Here is a 14,331-nt window from a genome sequence, read left to right on the forward strand (position 1 = left end):
AACAGGTATACACAAGCATGTGAACACTTGCCCTCAGGTAGACCTGAAGGTAGACCTTCAGTTTCACCAAATGCAAGATGTGAGTATCAAAAGTCATCCAAAAATGGAAATAGGGGCCATAATAGCAACCAGCCTTCTGCTGGGGAAAAGGAATCACAATTACTAACTTTACACAGAATTCATCCTAATGGTCAAGGGCCAAATACTGCAATTCAGGCATAAATGATTAGATTCCCAAGCACTGAAGTTATACACTTGGCAGGAGGCATAGGAAACCTCTAAAGTCTTCTACGGCAGCTACAAATTTGGGGATGAATTTAAATTTCTAGTTTCAAGTCCCCAGGGTACAGTGTTGATTGGTGAGAGTATCTAAATAAGATATTGGGACAACAGATGGCACATAGTACCCCAAAAAGTTCTGAGTTATGTTATTGCTGTGTATCTCAAGAGCATAAAGGACTCTTGAGTGAAATGGAGTAGATAGCTGATGCTGACCAGTATTCATGGGACTATATACATTATTTATAATTCCATGGGGTGAGCGTTGATCATTACAGCCCCTGCCAGCGTGGTCTTATATTCTAGTGTTAAATCATTTCTCTGTCCTACATTATAAGGACTTGACCTGCTCACAGAAACAAAGGTGAAGAAGACACAGTCTTGACCCTCAGAGAATTCACAGATCTACCATTCAGGTCTTCGTCGAATGTCATATCAGAGAAACCTCTTGCCCCCACTCCATTCACCTCCTGCTTAGGTTTTCATTCTATCCCTTATCATCACCTGGCATACATTTATTTAGGTATTTGTTGTCTCCCTCCCCCCACTGGAATGAAAGCAGAGATTGTATCTCTGTTGGCTCATTGCCACATGCCCAGTGTCTGCAACACTATCTGGTATGTACAAGGCACTCAGTAAAAATCCGTTTAACGTATGCTTCAAAAACATGAAGTCCTACACCTAGAGCATCAATACCTCTAAGGATTGAGGAAGATCACCCGACAAGGGCCAATGAGTAGAAGTTTAAATTAAGGACACCATGGTGACCTGGCTTCATCCACAATTTCAAAGCATGTTCGAAATTTCCTATGTGAAGGTGTTAGACCAGACCATTTGCTTGTCCCAGTACCTTATTCCAGCACCGTTCACTAATATCTTATACAACACTGACAAAAGAAGTAGGTAAATAAGAAATAGTAGGAATATTTTGAAGAGCATCTAATGGTATGAGTGCAACAGATGTCCAAACCATGCTGAAGTAAGGGTCATGCCTTCTAACCTGCTGTGTTGTACAGACCATGCTCAGAACCCTTGTGTATTGACTTCCTACTGCCATTGGAACAAGTTACCACAGATTTAGTGTTGCAAACAACATAAATTTATTATCTTACACTTTAGAAGTTCCAAATGGGTCAAATCAAGATACTGGCAGGGCTGTGTTACTCTCTGTCTGGAGGCTGTAGGAGAGAATCCATTTATTCCTTGCTCGTTCAGCTTCTAGAGGTTACCTACACTCCTTGGCTCATGGTCCTCCTTCTCCATCTTCAATGCCAGCAACAGTGGGTCCAGTTCTTCTCATACCACATCAATCTGATCGCTTCTTCTGCCTTGCTCTTCTGTATTTAAGGACCCTTGTGATTGCATCAGGCTTACCCACATAATCCAGGATAACCTTCCAATATTAAGGTCAATCGATCAGTGTGTTAGTTTGCTAGGGCTTACCATAACAAAGTGCCACAGACTGGGTAACTTACACAATAGAAACTTATTTTCTCATAATTCTGGGGGTTAAAAGTCTGTGAACAATGTGTCAGCAAACTTAGTTTCTTCAGCAGGGTTAGTAAATCTCTCCCTTTGGTTAACGGACAACTGTCTTCTGCCTGTGTCTTCACATGGTCTTCCCTGTGTACATACCTGTGTCCTAATCTTTCCTTCTTATAAAGATACCAGCCATATTGGATTAAGGCCCATCCTAAGGATCTCATTTTAATTAAATACCCTATATCCAAATATAAGTACATTCTTAGGGAGTTAGGATTTCTATATATAAATTTTGAGGAGTATACATTTCAGCTCACACTGACTAGCAACTTTAATTCCAATTCGGACCTCAATTCTCTTTTGCCATATAATGTAATGTAACATATTTCAGAGGTTCTGGGGATCAGGACATGAACATCTTTGGGAAGCCATTATTCTGCCTAACACACCTGGTTCTGAAGATGGTATCACTGGTGTAGCAAATCTTAGAGAAGTCATAGTTCTTAGAGTAGAATATTTAATATGTTTAACCATAGTTCCATAAGATCCCAGTAATTACTCACAGGACTTATGTCAAGTCTTTGAAGAGACTGAGCTCTGTTTCTATGGCCTGGAACCAGAATACCCCAAACCTTTCACCAGGTCCAAGTCTGTGCTTATGAATCTGGCTGAGATCCCCTGAGTCCAGCAGGCTACTCAAAGCAGTGGCAAATCACGCTTAGGCTACCCTGGGCCCTCAGTGCACTCAGGAGGGGTGTATCAGAACAGTCAAGTGCTTCAGCAGGCCAGCGTCAGATCAGCAGAAAGGAGCAGAAGCCAGTAATAGGCACAGGGAGCTCTCCATCCCTGGCCATTTGTAGTATGGAACATTTCTTTTAGTGTAGCCATTTCTTTGGCAATAATTCCTAAAACTCATCAAGAGCTCTATAATTCTTTAAGAAAATAGATACTTGGGGGGCACCTGGGTGGCTCAGTCAGTTGGGCATCTGACTTCAGGTCAGATCATGATCTCACAGTTCAGGGGTTTCAGCCCTGTGTTAGGCTCTGTGCTGACAGCTCAGAGCCTGGAGCCTGCTTCAGATTCTGTGGTTCCCTCCCTCTCTCCCCCTCTGCTGCTTACTCTCTCTCTCTCTCTCTCTCTCTCAAAAATAAATAAACATAAAAAATTAAAAAAAGAAGAAGAAAATACTCAGTAAAACAATCTTACCAAAACTGGTTTAAGGAGACCTATATTTTTATAAAACGCAAACACCACCACCACCAACAACAGCAATGAACTCTATTCAGGTATTATTTATCTCTTTTGCACTCTTCTTTATAGCTAATCAAGATGTAGAAAAAATGAGAACTAGTTGGGCCATGTAGATTCTACCACTAGCTCTTATTATTACATTCTCATCTGTCTATTTGTTTAACTAGCTTCAGATAGCATGGTGAGTTAAAAATCAGACCTTTATTTGAGTCCCAGCTCTGCCACTTTTGGCTGTGCAACCTTTGGTCAGTAGTAAACCTCTCTGAGCCTCAGTCTCCTGATCTGTAAATGAAATTTTTAAAAATACCCATTTTGCAAGGTTGCTATGCTATTGAACTGAATGTATAAATCATCTGGCATGTAAAAATGTTATAAATAATAGTAACACTAGAATGAAAGGGTCAGAGCAGCTGTCCTCCTTGACTCCTTGCTGTTCTGATGTTGTCTGATTCTATTCTAGCATTACTGCTTCCGGTATTCTGTTAAGCGGATGAAGACTGTTTCTTCCTAGGCTCACTGTCCCAGAATCTTTCATTCCACTTAGAAGTATTGGAAAATCCACTTTGGAAGCTGAAAATTGAAACAGCAATGAGGCAGAGAACAGGAGAGCACTTGAGTATTTATGAACAGCCTATTAACGTTATCCCTAGGTTCCCAATTTAAGGATATTGGACCAGATGGTCCTTGTCCGAACTTGTTTGTCAGTTGGATACAATCACAATTCCAGCCTCAGGGCCACAGCCTCTACAGTGCTTTATCTTACCTCCTGCTGTCACTGCCTGAGTCCATTAGGGATCTGCTGCTGGAAAGAGAGGCCAGCGCATTCACCCTCCAAGGACTCTTGTAGGTGGTGGAGCTCATTCTCTTAAGGTCGTAATGCAGCCAAGATCTTTAAATATCAACAGTTAAAATTAAGAAGAAACTCACCAGATACCAAAAGGGGCAGGAGAATTCAAACTCTTACTGAAATGTCTAGCTTTTCACCACGAGACTCCACATAATGTGGCTCCTCCTGCCTCTCAGGCTGTCTCACGACTTACTTCCTGACTGCCTCCAGTTCCTCTACGGGCAGAGCTTTCCCGGCCCAGGGCCTCTGCACTGACCGTTTGACCTGCCGGGAACACCACAGTCCCACTCCCTTATCCTCTTCTTCATCCTCAGGTCCTCAGGGGTACCTTCTCTGACCTCCTTTCTAAAGAAGGAACTCCTGTTACCCTCTATGTCTGCATCCCGTTTCTGGTCTTTTTAGCACTTTGTGACAGTGAGTTAATCGCTTGTGTTTGTTTGCTTGTCCGTTTTCTAGGCTTTGGTGTGAAAAGTTACTTGGGACAAAAAGATTGGAGCTAGACAGAGATCAGACTAATGGGCTGGGGTAGATCGTGGACCTTTCTCCTGGTAAATGACCTGATTCAATAACTTGATCAACATCACCAAAAGTAAATAACTTGAGACTTCATGTGATGGACCGAGAGGGGACCTGGATTTTAGTTCCAATCCAAGTCTGCCACTAAGTGGCTTTATCACTGTGTGCAAATCACTTCTCCCCCTCCAGGACTCAGTATTTTTACCGATGAAATGAATGTGCTTAATTTTGAAGATGCTCGATCACCTTTCTTCTCCCGATTCATTTAAACAGAAAGCCAGTCTGCCAACCTCAGACATAGGCGGAATAGGAAGCCATACTTTAGTGAGAGTGGGATGGGATGGGATGTATCAAGGACAGTGATGGCCTCTGCCCTTTAATAAGGGAACAGATCTCTATTGATCTAGTCACACACTCTGGCAAGATTCATAGATTGGATAGGTGACTGCCTACTTCATAAGGCAGAACCACCAAAGGTACATGATCTCCTGTCACAAACTGTGACAGGTATTTCCTCCAAAGCCCCTGGTTAATGTAGACAGCTGTCCCAGTAGAGCCAGCCAAAGAGCCATTTACACGTTTGGAAGGCCCAGGCTAATGGGACACGGAACAGAAGTTGTTGGGGGAAAGATCCCTCCAGAATTTTGCTGCCCAATGCTGTAACACAAGCTGCATGTGGCTACTGAGTACTTGACATGGGGCTAGTGTGAACTGAGATGTGCTGAAAATATAAAATGCCCGTTGCACTGCAAAGATTTTAGTATAGAAAAGCAGATATAAAATGTCTCCCTAAATAACTTTTAAATTTGTGATGTGTCGAAATAGCAATAGTTTAGACATGTTGGGTTAAATAAAATGTATTCTTAAAATATATTTTATGTGTTTCTTTTAATGTAGCTAATAGAAAATTTTAAATTACTGAGGGTTTCGCATAATGTTGCTATTGAATAGTGCTGATCTAGAGCTAGTTGTGTGTGTGTGTGTGTGTGTGTGTGTGTGTGTGTGTGTGTGCAGGCATGCATGGGGAAGGGGCAGGTAGAGAGAGGGAGAGGGTGGAAGAGTTGGTACAGCAAAGGGAACACTGATGGAGGAGATGGGAGTGGGTCAAGGAGACATTCTGCCTAACGTGTCCCCAGTCTGTACTCAAGCGCACCATCAGGCAGCAAGCTAAGAAAAGGTTGGCAATGCCAGGGCATGGGGTTGGAATCCCAGAGGTAAAAAGTTGAGGGACTTTCAGGATATGTGACTTCACACGAAGATAGGATAAGATGAACTGGATGAAGCAGGAGGCTGAGAAATGAAATACAATTCTATTACCCCACCCAGCCCTCAAAACTGCACCACACCCCACACTTGCACACTGGCAAAGAGAGTTATAAATGGGAAGGAGAAAGGCTAAAATAAGCCTGGTGGTGGACTAAACATAGACTGAGTTTGTTGCATAAAGGATCATTTATTTTAAAATTCTGATTCGATATAGGAAGTTTTAACAACACAGAAAACAACAAAGAAGAAAAATAAAATCATCCATATTTCCCCAATCCAGTTATAACTACTTGAATATTTTAAAGCAATTTTCTTCCAGTTCTTTTCTTTGTATGCATGAGTGTGTGTTATAATGATGTGTCATATTATTGGGATTACACAATTTGTATATCCTACTGTCTCACTTAACAATATGTCATAAAAATTATATCGTGTCACTAATTAAAACACTCGAAAACATAATTATAAATGTTACCTGATATTACATCACAAGAATTTGTCAACACTTCAACCATTCTCTAATGGTTGGGAGTTTTAAGTCATTTGTCATTTTTCTCTATCATTGGTAAAATATGATAAATACCTTTCTACATATTTGTTCTAATTGTCTAACCCCCACTGCTGATGGTGGGGGTAACAAGGCTGTGCTGATGAGAGAATTATTGAAGCACATGCTTAGAATATTTATTTACAAAAGCCATTATGGAGAATGCAAAGGAGGTCAATGAGTGTCTTCATATGCCTTATTTTTTTTTTAATAGAGGGAGTCAGTTGAATCAACTCATTTTTAAGTTTTCTTCCTATTTTGAAATTTTATGTCTGACTCTTTAGAAAAACATTTTAATTTTTCATTCTTTGAGGGGTTTTGTCGTTAAAATACAGAAAAGCATTTTATAATTTTTCTATACTGCGATGATTTAGAACATGCTTTGACCATTTAGCTTTCCACATAACTTTCAGAAATATCTTCTCTTTGTACTGACTACAAATCAATTCTCTCTATCCCACATTTACTTTAGAAGAATTAGAAACACAGACAAACTTTTAAGGTACACTGAAACTGAAAATAACTCATATTAAATATCATACATACTGAAATCCAGTGTCAAAAACTGTAAAGGGCTCTGAGATTTTAGTCTACTTGCAAGCTAACAAGTTTCCATGGATGCTGGCAAAAGACATGAGACTCCGGGGTCAAAGATAAAGAACAGTTTATTGTTCACAGTAATAGCGATAGCCAGGGTATCGGTTTTGGTTTCCCTAAGCCTTAGTTCCCACAAGGCAGCACAGAGGGCCAGGTGATACTTGTACATGTAGTTGTTTGCATTATAGGGGAGGAATCCTGAGTTAGGAAACCTAAATCTTTTGTAAGGGACAGTAAGCATGCTGTTCTGTGTCCAGGAGTTTCCAAGGCTGTTTCTTATACAAATGTCCTTGCATAATTTGGAGCAAAGACCATAGAGCCTCTACTAATTAGATGTGCAAACATGCAAGAGACCTGTATAGAATAAATTTTTTTAAGTTTATTTATTTATTTTGGAGGGGAAGAGAGAGAGAGAGAGAGAGCAGGGCAAGGTCAGAGAGAGAGAGGAAGAGAGAGAATCCCAAGCAGGCTCTATGATGTCAGCACAGAGCCTAACATGGGGCTCCATCTCATGGGTCATGAGATCATGGCCTGGGCTGAAATCAAGAGTCAGATGCTTAACAGACTGAGCCACCCAGGCACCCCAAGAATTATCTTTAATAGGAGCATGAAGATGGTATTAGGAACTGGTTGGAATGTATCTGGACACCTTATTCATGAGACTGTTGTTATTTCCATCAGGACCAACCCAAGGCCTCTTTTTGTCTGGCATACTGTATTTTCTTTCCGTATTCCTTGTCCACAGAAGTTAATGTGTGTATGCATAAGCTGTAAAGCAGCCTGTATAGATATTTATCCAGATTTGGATACAAAGCTATCATGTCCACTTCCACTAGTGCAGTCACAGCAAGCCATCCCAGCTCTGCCAGCAAGACTGCAAGTGCTTAGGAAACAGATTAAGGGGCCTACCCTCTCCCTCCCAGAGAACGGGATGGAATAACACCCACATGCTCCTTACAATTACCTACATCTACTGAATATGGCTGAAATGCCACTGATCACCAGTAATAGTCTAAAAGGAGGCCTCACCAAAAAGATTTGTTCCCTGAGGGAAAAGTCTTCATAACGCTGGCATGAATAAGTTATGAAAAGCCTTCACAACTGAAAGAGACATAATCATCATTCATGTATAACAGATTTGTTTATTCTGTAAAGATTCATTTCAGTTGATTAATTATCAGTATCTGCTGATGGTGGGGGTAACAAGGCTGCACTGATGAGAGAATTATTGAAGTACATGCTTAGAATATTTATCACTGAGCACATATTGTATAAATTTAGCATATTTATCATGTTCTTTTTGTATGGGCTCTTTCTTCCCCAAAATAGATTAAGCAGTACTGCCTATGCTGTAGGCACTTTCCCTTCCACGTATGGTACTCTATTATTTATAGAGAAATTTACTATGTAAATGTAAATGTAATACCAATACCCCTAATGGAAATAAATGTGACACTGTGAGTGGTTCTTGTGTCTTTCTCCACCTTAGGCAGACCTATTCAAAATAGACTGCAAATTGTCATCTCTAGCACGTAAAATTTGGTCTTTGGCCAACCAATCCCCAATAGTACAACTACCATTTAAAGAAAAAGTGACAATTTTGTGTCAATTACAATTAAGAATTTTAAATGAGAATTAAAGGGAAAAGTTGGCAAAATTTAAACTAAAATATTAAAGACAATATCATTCAACATAATCTATAGGTAAAGATGTTCAAAGGAACTTTTCATTCCATTTATTGAATATGATAGTAAGAACTACCATTTATTGATACCCAATTATATGTCGTACCTTGAACTAGATGCTTTAGATATGCTTTTGCATTCAGTCTCCAATACTCTTGAAGCTCCTGTTATTATTATCTTACCACACCTTAAGAAAGTAAGGCATAAAGAGACTGGGTCACTTGCCTAATATCACTGATTTATATGTGACCAAGTTGGGATTCAAATTACTCTCTTTTTCCTGAATTGAGGCTCTCAACTACCATGCTGGATTACTTTCTCTTCTGGTCCTTAGGCAAGGCCATTATACAAGGATGGTGATCCCAGCTCCAACAATACTATCATTGAGATATTTTTACCTTCTTTGGGTCCCAGTTTCTCCATAGTCTTGCCCCATCTCATCTATCTGTATAGCTTCAATGTCTCACTCTCAAATATTTATCTCTTTCCTTATCTCTCTTCCTGAGCTTCTGACTCATACTAATTATGTATGTATTTATCTTCTGGTCATAAGTACTTTTTTAATATGTCCAAATTGGACACTATCTCAAACAGCCCCTCCTCATTTTGACCTCTATTTCAACAAATGGCACCATCAGCCATCTTGTTGCCCAAACTACAATTGTGGGTGGGGGTCACTCTTGACTCCTCTCTTTCTCTCACACTCCACATCACTTCAATCACTGTAGATTCAAGTACCATAGACTCTAACATGTAAATACCCCTTCTCTCTACCACCACCACTATGGTAATGTAAGGAGGATCATCTCTCCTGAAGAATTCTGATAATCTCTTAAATGATCTCCCTGCCCCACTTTATTCTCCTCCACACTGTTCTTCATCCTGCAACGAAAACTCATCAGACCACTCCTTTATTCAGAATCTTTCAATAGCTCCCTGTTGTCCTGAAATTCCCAAGAACATAATGTTGCTTGCTGGCTCCTGTATACAACTTCAGCCTCATCTTTTGCCACTTTCCTCCCTGCAACTTCTGCTTTAGTCAAGCTGCACTCATTTCAGTTTCTCAAACTCTTCTCCCACTCTCTTTTCCAATGTTGTTCATTCCACCATGGGGAAGATGTTACTATTGTCACTACTCTCTCACTTTTCCTCCCAAATCATTGCCACATGGAAAGGACATAGCAGACTTTCAGTATCTGGTCCCAATTGGGAACAACCCAATGCTTCCTGCTTTCTTGTCACGATGGCTCAATTTGCAGGTATCAATAGCACCTACGCTGCTCAAAGAAACCAAATCCTTTTATTTTCTCTCTCAACTGAACCTCTCAAATATTTGAAAATGTAATTGGATCATAACAAACATAGAAAATAGCCCTGAACATTTAAATAAGCGGTTTCCCTACAGGAAAATTGATCTCTGATTGATTAGGATGACTGATGATTTATGATTTGTGGTTGGGGTGTAGTAGGCTCAGCAGTTGCCACTGGGCCTACTTCTCAAAGGACTCATGATATCAAGTGTTACCATAACCCTGACACCCATGTACATATTAAATCAGAAGCTGCCATTTGCTTTATTGCTGTTAAGCCTAGAATTTTATTATGCTCCTAGAACTTGTCAGAGACTCTGAGACATCATGAGGCTTGATGTAGCCACATGGAGCTATATGAAGCCCCATTGTTTATGGATCACTTTCTCTTCCATTTTCTCCCTCTTGTGACTTTTCCCATGAATTTTTTCAGCATCAGAAAAATGCATTCAAAAGATTATAAACAGCAGTTGGTAATCAGTGCATAACAGCTCTCTGGGTATAATACAATTAGGTGTACATTAGACACTGGGCATAATAAGAATACTGTCACTGTAATAGAACTCTGTCAAAGTATCAATGCCTCCCACTTTGAAAATACACAGATCAATTTTGTATTCCCTATGGAAGGGGAACCATATAACAGTTTCATGGCATTACTCAGTGACAAAGTTCAACAGATTTTGCTTATCAAATTCTGAAGGAAGACTGTATACATGCAAATTTACATACTATTTAATATCCTTCAATCTCCTTCCTATTGAAGCTGTATGCTTGATGCTTTTAAGCTAAATTTAAGCAGGATTTTAAATTATGTCCATAGTTACTGGTCCATAGGTACCAGAGCATTAGTGAAAGAAATTTTATGTTGTTGAATATTGAATATGTCTCAATTAAAACTAAAATGCATCGCTTGTATAAAATATCCAGGAAAGACAAATATATAGAGACAAAAGTACATTAGTAGTTGCCAAAGGCTAGGGGTGGAAACAGGGGGTGACTGCAAATGAATAGGAGGTATCTTTTGGGGGTGATGGAAATGGTTAAAAATTGGATTTTAGTAATGTGTGACTATAAACTGGCTAAAGATCATTGACTTGTTTATTTTAAGTGAGATAATTTTATTCTATATAAATAAAAAGATAAAAAACCCAAGTAAACTACAGTGAACATTCTTATACTCATCTTTGTGGTCCCGTATAAGTATATCCATAGAACTAATTTTGAGATGTATAATTGGTGGACCAAAGACATGCCTATTTTAAGATTTTCACAGAAACCACCAACTTATCTTTCAAATTTTATTCACCAATTTACTGTCCTACCAAAAATGTATGACACTATCCATTTCTCCATAACATTGCCAGCATTTGATAATATTAATCGTATGTTTTTGATACTGTAGCAAAATGCTTGTTGCCATCAATTTTTAATTACTGGACTTAGTTATTTTTAAAATATCCTTATTGGCCATTTGTATTTCTTTGCAAGTTACTTATGTCCCTTGTCCATTTTATTTCTTATTATTTTTTAATTTATTTGAGAGAGAGAGAGAGAGCACACACCGGCATGTGTACCTGCATGAGCAGGGGAGGGGCAGAGGGAGGGAGGGAGGGAGAGAGAGAGAGAGAGAGAGAGAGAGAGAGAGAATCTTAAGCAGGCTCCATGTTCAGTGGGGAGCCCAAGGCAGAGCTGGGTCTTATGACCCTGGGATCATGACCTGAGCTGAAATCAAGAGTTGTACACTAACTGACTGAGCTACTAGGTGCCCCTTAATTTTAAATTTTGAGATAATTATTGATTTTCATGAAATTTCAAAGACAGTACAGAAAGATGCCATGTAGTCTTCACCCAGTTTCCCCTAGTGGTTACATTTTACATAATTATAATACAATGTCAAAGCAAGAAATCCATATTGGCACAACGTATGTGCATGTGTGTGTATGTCTCTGCCACTTTATCACATGTGTAGATTCATGTAGAAACCACCTCATCAAGACACAGAACTATTCCATTATCACAAAGATCTCCTTCATGCCACCTCTTTGTAGTCACAACCATACGGCTATCTCCAAACATCCTCATCCCTAGCTACTAATGTGTTCTCCATCTATGTAATTTTGTGTTTTTTGAGAATGTTATTTAATGTTATCATAAAGGATGTGACCTTTGAGAGTGACTTTTTCACTCAGCTTAACATGCAAGTTGTCATATGTATCAAAAGTTTATTTCCTTTATTGTTGAGTAGTAGTCCATGGTATGGATGTAACCATTAACTGTTTTCAAATACCTTAAAAGTTTATAATGATTTTTACATTTTGAAAGGGTTGAAAATCATCAAAAGATGAATAATACTTAGTGGCACATGAAAACTATTTCACACATGAAAGCCAAATTTCAGTGTCCATAAATAATATTTTGTTGGAACACAGCCATGTCCATTTGTTTTGTATTCTCTAATATATGGCTACTTTCATGCTACAACGACAGACGAACAGTTGTGACGGTTACCACTGTCAGTAGGGTATAAAGCCAGAGAGAGGGAGGGTTCTGCCTTGACTTCTCCTAGATAAGTCTTTCTTATTTCCTACCTTGCTACCCTAGCTGCTTAGTTTGTGTGACTTCTTGCCATTTACTCAAAATCTGACTTTCCTTTGCTAAATGAGAGCTTTGGAATGTCTTAAATTCTCTACCTTAGGGGCACCTGAGTGGTTGTCTGCTGTTAGCATGGAGCTCACTTCGGATCCTCTGTTCTCCTCTCTCTCCCTGCCCATCCCCCGCTCACAATCTCTCCCTCTCTCTCTCTCTCTCTCTCTCTCTTTCTCTCTCTCAAAAATGAATAGACATTAAAAAAAACCCTTTCTTCCCAATTTCCCATAAAACAATTAATCCCCAAATCCTTTAAAAAATTCTCTACCTTAAATAGTTTTCATCACAGTCTCATTTCTCTTTACATAAAGGATGCAGAACTTCAGAAATGCATAATTCTGGCATCCAGGACTCTATTCTGACAGAAACAGCTTAGCCACAAGGCTAAAGCAACTAGTGTATGACATTACAGAGAGGCAGTATAATGTAGTGAAGCCCGCGAATCTTGGGAAGGTTAGTTAACCTGTATGCATCTCAGCATACCTGTGAAATGGAAATCATTATAACGATCTAAGTTCTACAAGATCTGTTTCTTCCTTATCTCTCATGTAAATGAATTTCTGCTTCGTAGACTGGCATGTGATTGCCTCTAGGAAGGCCTATGTTTCCCTGGTAGATTTGGCCATGAGGGTAAGCTTTAAGAAACAGACTGTGAGCAGAAGTGATAGGTGTAACGGGAGGGAATGTAGATGAGGTGCAGAGCCATCTTGGATTATGTGGATGGGAATAACACCCTAGAGATGGCTGAGCATAAGACAGAGAGTGCCTGGAGCACCCACTTCTGGACTGTTAGATGAGGGAAAAAAAAGAAATTTCTATCTTACATAAGTTGCAGTATTTTGACTCTCCTTTACACAAGGCTGGACCATTCATCTAAACTGCACAGCCTCTCAGGGGTGTTGTGAGAAACAGTTAAGAAACAATTAAAGCAGATACCTAGAATGGACTCTACAAACATGACTTTGCTTTCTTTCTGACTTCATCACTCATTTCTGTTTACCACAGACCAATGTGGTATGCAGAGCTATACATAAAGAAGGAATTCAATAAGTAGTTTTGACGAATTGAACTGATTTCAGTACGCTGAGCTAGGGAGAGATTCCAGTCTTTACACACACTTACACACTTGGCAAAATATATGCCATGTTTTATATTTCTGAATGGGGGAGGCTGACATTCATTCATGTGCCTTGATTGGAAGATCCCCACTGTTAAGCAGCCTGAATTCTTTTGCAATGGTTTGAAGTTGGCTTCTGTTGCCTTCTGAGAGCCCAGGAATTACATACCACGTACTGTGCCTGCTGAGGTTCCACATGGGTCTCAGCAGGCAAGCCAGAAAGGCAGACTCAATAGTCACTGTGTTCTCTAGGGGAGACTGTGCTCTGATTAACAGCAGCTCCCAGCCACTGCCCATCATAAATTACAAGCGCTCTTCCAGGGGTATATGCGTCCAAGCATGACTCCATAGACTACTCTCCTCAAATTTCCCACCTCTCCAAAAGGAAAATGACCCTATCATAGATTCCTGGGTAGCTGCCATAATAAATGGAGGAAAGGTGCCATATTTGACGAGATCCTTCACTCAGTGGGAAGGTTGGATTTTCTGAAAGACGCCCGCATATGAGGAGATTACAGGTGATAACCCTCATTCCACAGCTCTGGCTTTAGCACTGGGACTGCTACTTGATTTTTTTTTATATTTGGGAAACAAAGGAAAGGAGACACATCTGCTTCCACATTGTAATTACGCCATTTAAGACCTAATCAATGTTAACTAACTGGAATTAAAATAAAAACTTAAAAAAAAATGAAAAGTAAAAAAAAAAAATCAAGGGACTTGACTGGGAAATAATTGACACATATAACTTTATAAATTTAAGTTGTACAGCATGAGAATTACA

The sequence above is a fragment of the Lynx rufus genome, unplaced genomic scaffold (assembly GCF_022079265.1).
Source record: "Lynx rufus isolate CCGP_SWC_20201006 ecotype Redwood Valley unplaced genomic scaffold, mLynRuf1.p SCAF_4, whole genome shotgun sequence".
Taxonomy (NCBI): domain Eukaryota; kingdom Metazoa; phylum Chordata; class Mammalia; order Carnivora; family Felidae; genus Lynx; species Lynx rufus.